Source organism: Chroicocephalus ridibundus, chromosome 1 (genome assembly GCF_963924245.1).
Source record: "Chroicocephalus ridibundus chromosome 1, bChrRid1.1, whole genome shotgun sequence".
In the NCBI taxonomy this organism is placed as follows: Eukaryota; Metazoa; Chordata; class Aves; order Charadriiformes; family Laridae; genus Chroicocephalus; species Chroicocephalus ridibundus.
The window spans coordinates 5,534,419-5,549,414 of record NC_086284.1 but is presented as its reverse complement, the minus strand read 5'-3'; the positions used below and the strand labels follow the sequence as shown (position 1 = coordinate 5,549,414).

At 40.1% G+C, this 14,996-nt stretch overlaps 1 protein-coding gene across 7 annotated transcripts in view; it reads right to left on the bottom strand.

Annotated features, from left to right (window-relative positions):
- The window catches only part of TENM4 (teneurin transmembrane protein 4), a 1,293,844-nt gene that overhangs the window by 522,954 nt on the left and 755,894 nt on the right, over positions 1–14,996 (bottom strand). For all 7 annotated transcript variants that reach the window (XM_063326345.1, XM_063326336.1, XM_063326383.1 and 4 more), the window contains one exon: positions 4,999–5,134. The gene's annotated coding sequence lies outside the window, so the exon portion shown is untranslated. The remainder of the gene's footprint in view (positions 1–4,998; positions 5,135–14,996) is intronic.

Genomic DNA, 14,996 nt, shown 5'->3' with positions numbered 1-14,996 from the left:
CCCAATAGCTTTGTCAATGTTGTCCATATGGTCTATCTGTTGGCTGGCAGTCTGGCTTCACGTTGAAGCAAATCACAGCGAACTTTGAGCACGAAAATTGAAAAATGGGACAAGCCACTTGGCCCATATCTTCACCCCTCAGGCAGTCTGGATTTGGCTATGGTGTCCGTCATATTGCTGTTATGAGCAACCTGAGCCGAGGACCCAGAAGGATTAACCTCCTCCTTAGCCAGGATATTCTGAAGTGGCTGATAACAGTTCACTTTACTGTTCACATATAGCAACTGCAATTGCATTACATATGAAGGGAACTTACAAGGATGGAAAAGCCTCTAGCCTGGAATCCCATCCCACTTCTTCGCATGGGATATCTAGTGCAGAATAGGCAGTGCTAAATCCTCACTATAAAAGTGATGACATGGAGAAAGGAAACTTCAGCTAACGTTTAGCTGAAGTTAAATGTGGGTGTCAGCAAATCCAGCCAACCTCTCCTCACACCGTTTCCAAGAGCTGTCAGAGAAGGTGGACTTGTCCTTCCCTCTGAGAAGCAGATAAACAGAAAAACTCCTTGTCCCATGAAGACATCTGTAGCTATAGAGATGCCTTTGGATAATGACAAAGATGCGCTTTCCAGATTTTTCTTTGAACTTTCTTCTTTGATGGTCTCCTTTGCTAGAATCACAAACGAATTCAAGTTTGACAAGGACATCTGGAGATCTGTAGTCAAACCTCCGTCTCAAAAGCATGTCCAGTTAGATTAGGTGGTTCAAGAACTCTTCCCACTATTTGAAAGTCACCAAGGATGGAGATTACTCAGCTTCCCTGGACAATCTGCTCAAACACCTAATCACCTTCATATGGAAAAAGTTAAAAAATAATTTCTTTGGCAGTTTTAATTTTTTAACCACTTCGCACCTATTATGCAATTTATTCTTTCATAGACCGGCAATGATAATGACTTCGAACCTGAAGTTACCACAGTGGCAATCTTGTTAATTCCATTATAAATACTCAATTTCTAAAGATATCTTTGGTTTCTAGGAGAGCTCTATGCCTCACTCCACATAATGTAGTTATCCTGACAGGTTTATATCTGAGGAAAAGAGTTACCGTGCACATTAGAAAATATGTTTTTCCTTGTCCCACCTCTAAAAACAGAATTGGCTTTATTTGCCAGTTTTGTGGCATTCTATGCCTTTCCCAAATCCTTCTGATAAATTATCACACAGCAATGCCAAGCATGCACTAGAGAAATGATCCGTGTCTAATGAAACAGGTAGTGTACTTTAATATTTTCAACTAAAGGACAGGGTGCTGGAAATCAATTTATATAGTGGAGGCTGCAAGGGTCTGAATATATCACCTATTCACATCCTGGGCCCATTTTCAGGAAAGAGTGTACCATTAAGGAAAAAAAAAAAAAAAGACAATGAAAACCTTGCAACTACTAAGGAGTATTTTTATTCTATTTATCTCAGTGTCCCTTATGAATATCAGTTAATCTCATTAATTTAATTGTATAAATGGGCAAGATAGACTGGTACAATCTATCAAACCCTTGTAAATCCAGAGTAGATGTAAGATCCACATCTCAGCCTTGTAGTCTCCACATTAGGTCATGCCACCATCCTGAATTTTCTGATGCAGACCAGGATCCAAAACTGAAATGTGATCATAGAGAGAACGAACCATGTGGGATACAATGTGTGAGCTAAGGGCACAGTCGGATGATCATTTCTGATCATCTCCTGTGTCCCTTTTCCATAACAATAGGGGTGAACCCTGACACAGAGCAGCAAATGGCTCTATTTTCTGATGCATTAGTTTTGCAGTCTGGGTACCTTGAAGCACTGCCTACAGAAGAAGAAAAAGTAGTTACTAATAAAAAAATGTGCTAACTAGTGCTCATTTGACCACTTCTTAGCAAAAGGAACCACTACACTTCCAATGAACAGCGCTTGTACTGCCTTGGTGAAAATATTCCTATCTAGACATATTCTGTTTCCTCAGCTACGTCAAGAGTTCCAACAGCTTGAGAAACACCGTTAATAAAAATTATCATTTACTGCTGCTGTCTCCATCAGCCCCCTACTTGTAGTGAGCAAAACAGATTTCACTTTTACAGAAGGTCTTTCAACCTCGGGGTCTTTGAGGACATAGCACCAGCAAAACAATAGCCTTGATTCAGTTGATGCCTTACAGGGGTTCCCTGTGTGTTTATTATGGAAGCTCAACATGCCCAGTGTGCAACCAAAGATTATTTTTCTTCCAAAGGCCAGGCTTCTGTGGAATTCTGTTAATTAAATGCACTGTAGAAAAGTCAGCCTTTACCCCTCTCTCTATATAGTATTCTTTTTCCTTCACATAATGATTTTAAAGTGTTCTGCAGGCATCATTTGATAGAATAATATGATATTATTATTGAATCTTTATGTCTCCTACTGTCCCAGGAGCATTGACCTTGCTTCCCCAATACAGAGGTCTGTCTACCAGGCTAAGCGCACTGACATCTGAGTACCTCAGAGGAGATTCTTATATGGTAACATTTCTGCAGGAACTCAAAACTGGCCAGACGTACTGATAAGATCCCTTTATGACTCTTGTGCATTTCCGCAAGGTTATAAACCAATTCTTATTTCAAATGCAAATCCCCATCCTGGTGACACGTGGGGAGATGCACAGTTCAGATAACTCAAATTCCCCCCAGTTCTCAGGGTTCCCCATACAAGTAGTGGTGGATGCGATTTACTATCAGATAATAACCACGGGGAACTAAGATGAATGGATCCTCCATTCACCCTTTTCCAGCAGATATGCAGTACTGATTAACGTCTTTGAACTGCTGAATCACTATGGGAATAACCCTTCATTTATGTCCTTCGTTTTCATTGGCTAGGTCAATGTATTAACACTGTATGTTTTAGCCATGGACAACCAGATATTAGCACACCTTCTCATAATTTTTTTTTTCTTTTTTCTTGACTGGATCTGTTGTATAGACATATCCATAAATATCCATGCACACTGCAGTATATGCAATACATCTGGCAGGGAATGGTTATCCCCAGCATAACACCAATTTTTAATATAATCTTGGCTTGTTTCCATAGCTGTCAAAAAAGCCTAGGTTAGGTTGATAGGTCTCTTAAAACGTACATTTTGTGGCAATTGAGTTTTTGTTCCTCTTTTTAAGGAAGTCCTGATACTTATGAGGGCTTTTCCTTCCAGGAATAACATATTTTAATAGCTGATGAACAAATTATGATATAAAAGTTCCTATCTGGAGATATGCAGATATTTTGTGGCATCATCAATGTCCTTTGCATATCTGCATGTCTAAGAAAACGTCCATCGGCTTCGCTTTACCACTCAGAAGCTTTTTATTTGTTTTCTTTTCTGAAAGGAAATCCAAGTGCTCCACTATTGCCTCACCACATTTTTCATTTGTCCTGAAAAACCTTGTTTTCTCCCTCTAACACAGTGGAGATGTCTAGCCTACAGCTTCTTTTATTGAAATATCTCTGGGAATCCCCAAAATAAAAAGAAAAGAGGCTTGATATAATGACATTATTGCTATACCAATCTCTACCAAATCAGTCAGCTAGAGTCAGAAATCTAAACATTCCTTAAAACACATTTATTTTAATAAAGACATATCACAAACAATCTGCCTGTCACTGTTACAATGTGTATTTTCAAGAACTTGCCCAAAGCTGCAAGAATTCAGGCTAGTCTTATTACTATATAAACACTATAATCTGAAATACATAATTATAACCTGCACCGAGGGAAGAAAACAAGCATATGCTTATTGTTTAAAACCAAAGGAGAATCAGTACATCCTTGAAATACAAAGCTATATTTTGAACCCTATCTGTTAAAGACATTGTCCTGTGCTGGATTTCAAACCAAGAAATATCGTAGGACTGAGTCTCACCCTTACAAGTCAGGCCATTACAGCTCTTGTTGATTTGTTTCTGTACTTTGAAGTATAGAATTCCTGACTTGAAGTTGTGGAAATTAACTTAATTGTGTTTCTAAGTCTTTATCTATGGCTAGTTAAAGCCTAGGTATATGTAGCACTTTAAGAACATTTCAAATTTCTTTTGATTTTCTTTTGTCCTTTTTGAAATATTTTGGGATGTGCACTCATTTGGAAAACTGAGATACAGTATTCTGTGGCTGACAAGTTCTATTTATTATTTGTTAAACACAAATAATGCTTTATGGGGGATGAAACGGTTCTAAAAGGCATCTTATGCAACATCATTAGATGAGTCAGAAGCAGTAGATCCACATAATATTGTAAAATCAGTGGTCGTTACACTCATTCAGCAAACAGGTTGGTAGAAGGCAAGATAAAATTGTCAATTCGGAAATCAATGTCCAGTTTATATTTGTTGGGGAAAAATAAGTGTTATCTTTGCTTGTACTGGGAGTGTGGAAGAGTAAAAAGGTGAGTGTTGGTGAGTATTTGTTGAGTTGGAAATGTTGGTGAAACACAGAGAACGGAAGCTCTGTAGTCAAGAATAAATTATGCTAAGTAGTATACAAGCTGTCATGAAATTATATTTAGGTTCTTTCTTATACTTCAAATGAACTTCCAGAACAGCATATTAGCATTGACAATGTCATTTGTTCAAGCTTCAGGAACCCGGGATCATTTCTCATCTTGATTCAATCACTTTGGTTAAATCTCTTGTTAACAATACAGAAAAAATGGATTTTCCAAGTGATCACTATTTATTAGACAATAAATTTAAAATGACACTCTAAATATAATTTCATGGGTTTTGCTCTTTTCATTTCTTTAAAGAAAAAGAAGGATGGAATCAAGAGACAAATAATGATGCTCTAAAATATCACAAGAAATAGCTTGATTTATCAACTCCACTTAAGTACAAACACAGATCGAAAGAAAATGATAGATTAAGAGTTTTATTTCTTTCTCTCTTTTTTACAAATAAATCTAAAAAAAACCAATGAGAGTGTACTTACATATTTCAGATCCTCATTTGTCTAAGAATAGAAAGCACTCGTGTCAGAATAAATCGGGTGGTCTCTTCTCAATCCCCTTTTTGTGTTCACCATCCACAAAAATCAGTGCGCCACTGCAATGGTCCAGCCATTCTCACTACAGAAAAGGAGCCAGGTGTTTGGTGTCAGAAAAGACTGGCATGGATTTGTAAAGGTTGTTTGCACAGCAGCGGTCAAGATTGTCCATGTAGCATCCTTCACAAGTTCAAAGACCCAGATTCCCCCTATCTGTGAGCACTTAACTAAAGTACCTACATCAGAAGCATGTTCTCCCCAGGCTACCATCTCATCAGATAGCAACTGGTATCTGTCTTTATGTCTGTATTGATATGGAGAAACGGATATCTTCCTTCATGTCTACAAGGGACAGTCATGCCCAAGCTGCCTTCCCATGCTTTGATTTCCACAGGAAGAAAACTTGGGCAGCCAGAAAAGAGTGATGACATCTTCCAGCCTTCTTCCTACCCAAGGTAAAAAGGGTGTGCCACCGCCCACGGGTGGTTTCACAGTTTAGATGTGGTCTCAAAGGTTGAGTAGTGAGCAGTGAGCAACTGTACTGCAAATGTGAGGTGCTTCAAGCAGAGTCGAATGAAATTGGACTTAAGTTATTATGCACGCATATTTAAATCTGGAGAAAGAGAAAATATGCTTTCTATGGTACAAACCTTCTAACAACAATTGTTTTTCTTTTCTTCCTTAACTTCATACTTCATGCTGGTAATAAGGCTTATTTGCTTATTTTAAGATATCACTAAAACATTGGTTGTTTTTAAGAAATTAGAGGAGAGAGAAGTCTGTCAGAAACCTGGATAAGTCCAATTATTTCAACATACATCAAAAAACGACTGTCTCAGTCCATATTGTTCAGATACTTTAAATTTTATTTGGTTATGTCCTGAGCATATTTTTATCAGCTCAATATTTAATGGAGACTTTAACACAAGTTTGATTTTGTAGGCACTTAAATCTATATGTAAGTTTACTGTGAAGGATGTTTGGGTAATGTCACTCAGTTTAGTGACAACACTCACAGGTGTAATATGTGGCACAGCAGTGAAAATCAGCCAGTATATGATCTTGCTAAAGGCCAACAGCTTCTGAGAGGTCACGATTATCATACCCCCTAGTCTTATCAAAAATAACTTGAAAAATTGGGACTGCAGATGTAAGACAGAGCCCAGCTCAGCTGTCCACGCAAAACTGCCCAGTGACACTAGAGATGCCCTAGTTATTCTGATTGCCCTTCAGCTGCCATCCAGGAAGACGTGGGTTTCCTGCAGATCCTGCATCTTCTCTGCCAGTCTCTTAAATCAGTTTGGGCATCTCAAATGGCTCTGGGCACCTCAAATGTCTCTAAGTTTATTATAAAACTAAATCAGGCACTAAATCACAAGTTATGCATTACTGACAAGAGGACTCTCAGTTCCCCTCACCTCACTAGTTGCTGCTCCCCATATATAACAACAACACACCACCCCTTTCCACAAGTACTGCTTCAGGGAATGGGTTGCATACCAGGATGACAACACTTTCATGTTATATGCTATTCATGCACACGCATGAATGTTGTATCAGGGCTCTTTTTTTTTTTTTTTTTTTTTTCCCAATTAATGTTCTTGCTTTTTTTGGTAAAAAATTAAAGCAATAGCAACTCGAAAAAGCCATTATGTTCTGATTGTTAGGCGCTGACATAAATGGACTCCAGTAGAGATAATGCTGTAAATGTTGATCACGTTACAAGTTGGCCCACCTACTGTCACTTCAGGAAGCAGAGGTTTAAATATAAATCTCCTATTTTTAACTGGGTTAATATTAGAACTGAGGGAGGAGATGTTCAGCTGGGGTAAATAGTAGCTTTGCTGATGTAAGTGGCGCTATGCTGATTTACAGCAGCGAAGGAACTGAAACAGTATATCTTCCCTCCACCACCAGTTAATGTATATATAATATTAATTCAATAAGGAAAAGAAAAATCACAATACAAAGGAAAGCTGAGATTATTCAAAGGGATCTGGTGATTCCCGACAAAATTCTATGAGCAAATGAGTGGAAATGTGGAGTCTCTCAGCCCAGTAGCCTGCTTCAAATCCTTGAGCTAAAATCTGCATGTTAAATAACTATATGTTTTGTTTACAAGGAGCAGTATATTCCAGACATACTTAAAATAAAGAAAATTGATATTGGGTATCTCTTGATGATAAAAAAAAAATAATATTAAAGGTATTAAATGGCATTAAATGTAAGTATTTTTATACACTCCAAACATTCATCTATGTTCTCTTCTTGAAGCTATAGCTCCTGCAGTAGTGTGAATAAGTAAGATTATTATCAAAAATAAGACCAGAACTGTCAGATCTTGTTATTAAATTAGAAATAGGAGCTCCCTATTTGGAAGAAAAATAAAAAGAACAAAAATGTTCTAATATTTAAAACTCACAACTCTAAATATCTTAATTTATCTTGAGTTATTAAATATTCTAGAGTTGGATATTAATTTTGGGTGTCTACTCCATAGTGCTTGGACTTTTTAATACTATATAAACAAAATTACAAAAATCTAATAAATTCAACCCAAGAGGAACCTTACTTCTTCTCCAAAAATCCAACTAAATGAGCCAAAGTTGTGTTTTCTTTTTGAATTACTTTCTCTATCTTTAGCTTAGGTGTTTAAAGACTCCATAATGAAGCATAGCACGGAGTAAAGCATAGGAAAGTTGAGACTATGGGCTTTAGGGAGATTAAGGGCTGCAGAGCTGCTCACTTTTTGTTACATTAACCTGCCCAGGAAAGCAATTCCCTCCACGGCCCCCATGCCCAATCCCCCTAAGTGGAGACATATGGCAGTTCTGTCACACAGAGAGCACACTGTGGTAACTTTATTGATACTGGGACTGCTCTTTAGCCAGTACAAGTCTTCTCTGCTCAGCTATCAATTGATCCCATTGACTCTTGGCAAAGGGAGAATAGTCATAAAGGTTAATGCTGCCCTTGCAGTCAGATTCCTGCTCCAAATTGCCCTCCAGAGGTGCCTCTTTCCACTGACTCCAGCGAGATTTGCCCATTAAATTTAGGCTAGAGCTAACTTTTGTGCCTCTGCCGATTCGGTGGGATTGATTTGTAATGGTGTGCTTTGCTCTTTGTGAACAGCTGGTCCATAATTCCCAGATAGGAGTGTATTGATAAAAAAAAAACCATCAGAAGTAACAACGAGAGTGGTGCAAGCTGGGCATGGCCATCACTGTCCTCTCATCTGATGCGACATCAAGCAGAGCAGAACCACCCACCACCTCTGCCTACCCCTCTCTTCTGCCTGCCCGTTTTCTGAGGATGGTAACCATTAAAACAATTCAAAACCCAGATCCCAGTGTTTCCATGTTGAATTAACATGAAATTGCTATTTAACATGAACTACCCTGAATTGGAGAGCTGCTATGCATCTTTCAAGGACCTTGCAAAACAGATTTTCAGCTCAGATTCCCAGCTAAAGGACAAAAGGCGTTGTCTATGTGGCACAACATTGCATGCACACAGACACACAGAGATCACTTCATATTTTCTGCTTTCCTTCTCAGATTTCTCCCCTCCAGCCACCATCTTCTCTGCTAACCTTGAAACTGCGGAGAATTTCATTCTGTGGCTTGTGTTTCCTCCAAAACAGAACTGCAGGACCTCAGTTCCTCCCTAGAAATTATGTCTCCTTGAGTCATTATTCCCACTTGGCCGCAGACCACTTCCTGCAATCTCAGAACCACCAAAAACATCAGTTTCAAATGAGCTGTTAACCCATGAAGGCTGAACCAGCCTGGATCCACCAGTTTTCCTTAGATGCATTTTTCTTTTCTCCTCTCCCTGAACTTCAGTTGAAATAGAACCAAAAAAGATTCTTCCTCAGACAGGTTTTGGCCTGTTTTACACAGCTCGTCATCACCTGAATACTTTTTTTTTTTCCTTCACCTCTAGTTTTCTTCTACAGACTGCTATTTACCAAAAACCATGTTCCTTGAAAAATTCTGATGACCTGTAAAAGCTGAAATGTTAGCTATCAAAACCCTTGGGTATATCTACAAACGATTATGTAAGGCTAGAGGCACGATGCCAGATGAAATGATGACAGACCCATTTATCATTAGTAGAACAGGCACATTAATTGGCTACGATATCAGTACCGTCCTCCAGCATTAACAAAACTCTTCTTGATCCTGAATGTACCACCAGAACATCCTTTATTAAATAAGATGAATAATACTGAGGCCAAGGGTCACCCTGCTTCAGCTGAAAAAGCTCAATTATTTATGGATACTTCACTCATTAAGGCACCAACAGGTTGCCAAGCCTTGTAAAGAGAGATTTTTGGTCTACTGAATAAAGGTTATTATTCTACACAGACACACATTCTGTATCAGGGAATCAACAACCAACAAATGAAAACATTTCAGTCCTGTAAAGCTGCGGGAGTGAGGGAGGGTGGTTGAACATTGGAACAGGCTGCCCAGAGAGGTTGTGGAGTCTCCACCTCGAAGATACTCAAAACCTGACTGGACAGAACCCTGAGCTGCTGTAGCTGACCCTGCTTTGAGCTGTGTGGGTTGGATTTTAAACTGAAAGAGGGTAGATTTAGATTGGATATCAGGAAGAAATTCTTGGCTGTGAGGGTGGTGAGCCCCTGGCCCAGGTTGCCCAGAGAAGCTGTGGCTGCCCCATCCCTGGAGGGGTTCAAGACCAGGCTGGACGGGGCTTGGAGCAACCTGGTCTAGTGGAAGGTGTCCCTGCCCCTGGCAGGGGGTTGGAGCTAGATGATCTTTAAAGTCTCTTGCAACCCAAACCATTCTATGATTCTATAACTAGATCATCTCCAACGTCCCTTCTTGCCTCTTTGATATTTTGTGGTTCTGAGTCCATAAGATGAAGCCACACAAGCAGATTCCCTGCTTTCTGTCCCTGGCTCTTCCATGTACTCACACAAAAGCCAAAATACTCGTAGTTGGCCACTGTTGCCAGCTGCCTCACCATGGTAAGAGGAATCTCATGGTGAGACATTTTTATACCAATTTTCTTGCGTATTCACCCCCTAGGCATGTCAAAAAGGAAAAACTGGCTATTGCTTAATAGTTTAGCTACAGATTTCCCAGAAGTTAAGTGAAGTTGTCTGTAAAATGGAAACTACCCAACCCTGTCAGGCACAGCTTCTATATAAACACCAGTTATTATTCCAGGCACACTAGAGTAATGGTTTTGTGTGTCATCTTTGTCACCTTGGTTAGTCCAGGTGCAGCGATACAATCTGATAGCTCTGTATCAGGATGGCAAAAGCAAAACACTGATAATTTTACTGAGGTATTGACTACACATTCCAAGTAGTAGAAATAAACTGTTTCTTTCAAATGTGGCTTTCACCTACTTTTACTTCAGTTAAAAATAAATGGTTGTGACCCATTTCATTAGAAGAAGAGCTCGAAAGTAATACTCTAATATTTCCTGGGACTCTGAAAGGACCAGCTGGGGCAAGTCCATTTTGCCAATGCCAATGAAGATTTCCACTGTCACACAATTTCTACCTGGTGGCCATGTGTTGCTACCATGGCTGCACTAGATACATGTAGGTTTTGATGTTATCAACCCAGCTTCATATAGCTTGTTGATTAATTCTGTGTTGATCTTATAATAAATTACATTTTATCCCTCCCTTTATCATCTGATCTTTCGGTATTGGCAAGAAAGAGAATTACTGTTTTTTTCTCTCTCCCCAGGAGGCTTGGGGACTTTTTTCTCATAATGTTAGAAAATTTCCTCCATACTTGGAAGGAAGCATTTTATTTGCACACAACACACACTACTGGGGAATTTTCAGTGCTGACACTATGTCAGGCTGGCACGCGTGCTTTATACCTGCGCAGCCAAAGGAACTGGCAGATGGTTGGTGACAAAAGGAGCATCCCATGGAGCTGCAGGAGAACTGTCTCAACAGATCCAGGATTTCAGAGCCTGAAAGACATTGTGCAACAGCTCAACTGTAGCACTGCTCAGCAGCATTCAGCCAGAAGCAAGGCAGGTGCTTGAAACGTTTGCCAGGATTCGCTACTCAAAAGGGCTTACTCTCCAAGCCAGAAGTAAATCCAGCAAATGAGTGTGGGATGCTCTTACAAAGAGATCTAAGGGCAGCCGCCTGGTGTAGGACAGAATTTACACCCTTGGCTCTGTTACTTTTTGAGAGCAAGAGGACAGACCTCTCCAGCATTGTCCCTTCCAGGACTCAAAGCAGGACAGCCTGTGAGAACGAGGGGAAGCAATGAGAATGCACAACGCCAAATGAAGTGACAGCTCAAAGAGGAGATGTGCTACCCAGCAGGTCTCCTTTGAGCACAGGTCCCCAGGACCACAGCATCTGCCACGCCACTGCATTTGGTGTCAGGGACCATTTTTTTGTGGTGCAATGCTGCATAAACACATGAGACGTAACACTTGCTGATGGGGTTGGGGAAGAGGGAGTCAAGATTGTTGAGCTCAGTACGTTAGACTTGTCAGATCTGGATCAGTCCTGCTCCATGCTTGACAGCTTCACATTTCATGTCATCCTACCTGCAGAAGGCAAGTGACATCCTTGCAGTTCTGCCTGTCATCTGAAGTTGTTAAAGAAAAATGTTTTCTGCATCTTGCCTTCTTCAAGTTGGTGGAAGACAGAAGAGGAAGGACACAGGCCTTTGTGCCACACTGTTAATTTATTTTCTTAAATCCTCTTTCCCTGGATCTTTTCCAGTAACTGCCCCTGCTCCTGTTTAAAATTTCCCCATGCTGCAATGGCAACGTACTGACATGATTCACATTTCTTGTTAAGCAATGGTGAACCTGTCCAGAATATGTTGAGCCTCCTCCTTCTACAGAAGAAATGAACTGTAGCAAAGATCACTGCAGCTAATCTGTCTTCAGACTCAGGAAGATTCTTCTGCGCCTCTGCATTTCAGAAGATGACCTTTATCAGATGTAAAGCCTACAAATATGTTTTGACTGTGTAGGGCAGACTACAGATACAGGATTTGATGTACAAATGTAACTGCTCTTCTCCTATCATACATCAGCCAGTACAGCACAGATGCAATGTCACAGTAAGAAAAGCATAAAGTAAAGAGAACAAATATAAAACCTAGCTTATAACTTGGAAATGGGGAAGAGAAGCCCAAGTAAAGCAATTTATACTGAAGGTCCAATGGAGTACTGTGGAGTTAGTCTCCCTAGAGAAGGCAAGGGAAGCCAGGGACAATATTATCTCTCTAAACACAAACACTATTTGAGAGAGACAGTGCTTCTGCGATCAGGCCAGCAAGAACAAGAGAGCTCTTTGCTGAGTAAGTGACTGGTCTTGCTGGTGTAGGAAGCACTGTGCACACCAATGCCCTAGGGCATCGATTTCACGATCAGAAGACCCTGAGACCTGCTTCAGCTTTCCCCTAATGAGTGGATTGAGTGCATTCATCAAATCTGAGATTTTAGGGCTCAAAGTTCAAAAAGCTACTGGAGGTGAAATCGTTCCCCTCCTTCCTCCTTTTCTTGTCCCTTCCAAAAACAATCCCACTATATTTTTTTTTTTCTTCATATTTCACTGAAATCACCGGGGGGTCAATTATCTTTCTGGGATGGAAACCATATGCCATTTCACGTTCTTGCATAAGGTTAAGCTGCATATGATGAAACCGATCAATTAAATCTTGTGGGAAGAGAAGGGAGGGTGAAGCCTGGCCAGGAGTTAACATTCTCATTTATTGACAACCTAATCCAAGGTATCAGACACATACAGAAATTTGCTTGACCACAAGGAACACAGGAAAGAAAGTGCTGGCTGTGTCATTATAAAATGAAGCAGGGGAACATTAAAGTGTGGAACGCTAATGTAAACAAGATGGGTACATGCACTGCCTAAGACTGGTAAGATTTGCAGTATGGAAATGTTGAAATATTAAAAAAAAAAAAAATCCGTGTGTGGTTTCTTTTTTTTTTGTTTGTTCTGTTTTGTTTTGTTTGCAGCTTGTGGACTGCTTTGAACAGAGCAGATACCCTGCTGACGTATGTTCAGAAAATCCAGTGTGCTATGTGGGTTGATGCTTGTCACTTCACTTTAGTCCAGGAAGAGCCACCTAAAATGCTGCTCTGAGTTTCCAACCTATCTGTCATGTGAGGTTGGTTCTTATCACTGTGGATGGTTTTCCTTCAAGCTAGAATATGGATTTTTTTTTGTGCTGGTCTGGTACGGATAAAAGAGAAAAGGGGAAAACAAACACGGAAGCACGACATTGAGTCTCACACTGGTAAAATTCCATGCACACAAAACATGCAAGCGGAAATAAGAACTACAGCCACACGCAAGAGACTGTAGGGAAACAGTGCAACTCAAGCTAAGACCTGTTAACAAATAAATCCTTGGTAACCCATAAGTTTGTTGCCTATATCACTTAATTTCCTTGTCAAAGTGCAACTTTCTCTTTGCCAGTGGAAAAGAATAATTCTGAGAACCACTCAACCCCACAGCTCTGAAGAGCTTAGCTTGTACCTAGGGTAACATTTCCGTGCAGTTACACTTCCCCAGCATCTAGCATTTGGAAAGTGTGTTACTGAAAAGAAATAGGCACAAACACACACAGATGTCTACTGTTCTGGCTTCAAATAACCCTTGTGGAGAAAGAAGGGTGTATATATATGGGTGTGCACGTGTGTGGGCATGCATGGGAAAGCAAAGTAAGCTTTATTTTCACTCTGAATCCCACCTAAACAAAGATCCTAATGTTATCCCCTGGAATGAGGTAAGAAACATGATCATTTGGTTCCAAGACCTGCCTGAAATTATGGTTTTTGTAGCCCTGAATAAGCAGCAGACAGAGTAAGAGAGATCAGATGAACTGCATTTAGAAGTGATGCAGTGAACTGGTACAAGGGGAAAGTGCTTTTAGTGATCAATATGAAAACAGGGGGCTTTCATCTAACCACAGTGAGGATGGCAAAGAGGAATTTGGGCAATATAATATGGGATAAAAGGGTAGATAGCCTCTTATTTCAATCTAAAGACTTAATGATGCTTATTAAAAGGTTGTTACTTGGTTTCATGGAAGAATTATGGCCCTCTGCCTCTTTCCTTAGAATGAATGGCCTGACGGGGAAAGGCAAGTTTTTTTAAGTCCTTGGTCCTTGTTAAGGAGGGTGCTCTTCTTATTTCTCTGTAACTTTGCCAACAGATCAGCTCATGCAAACAAGCAATTCACACTCATGCTTTTTATTTGAAGGCCGCTGCCTCTTGCCATACACAATGCAATTCATCAGCCAACACATTCATACAAGAGCACTTGGGTAACAAGGTATTACGATTTGATTCACGTAACAATTGTTAAGATTTGGGTCAACTTTACCAATGAGCGAGAGCTCTGAAATAGCAAACTGGCCTCATGCTTAAGAAAATACATTGGGCCAAAGTCAACTCTGGAGGAGACACACTGAAGTCAACGAACCTCCAGCAGGTGAGCTGGGCTGCACGTTTCTACTGGCGAAATCTTTCCGCCACTGCTGCACTTCATTATAACCGTCATTTTCTCTATGAATTATTGCATTCTTGTCAGATTTACCTCCCCTTCCACTTGAAAACAGTCATCCGGGGAATAGGCCAGCAACAAAACAAAACCTCCTGGAGGTTCATCTAGTAACAACAACAACAAAAAGGAGCTGGTCTACCTCTTAAACAAGGGGGATGAACCACATGGTACTTGTTCAGCTGCAAGAATCCAATTTGTCTGTATCTGAATATAACAGGTGACACCGCTTTTCTGTCACTGGGTATCAACAAAGTGGTTTGAACTCACCATTACTAGATTTTTTTAGACTATCAAGTGTGCGTCAAAGCCTTATAGTTCTTCAGCAATGACTAGCAAAGACAATTGGGATGAATTAATGTATCATAAAAAAAAAAATCTATCAATTAGCTT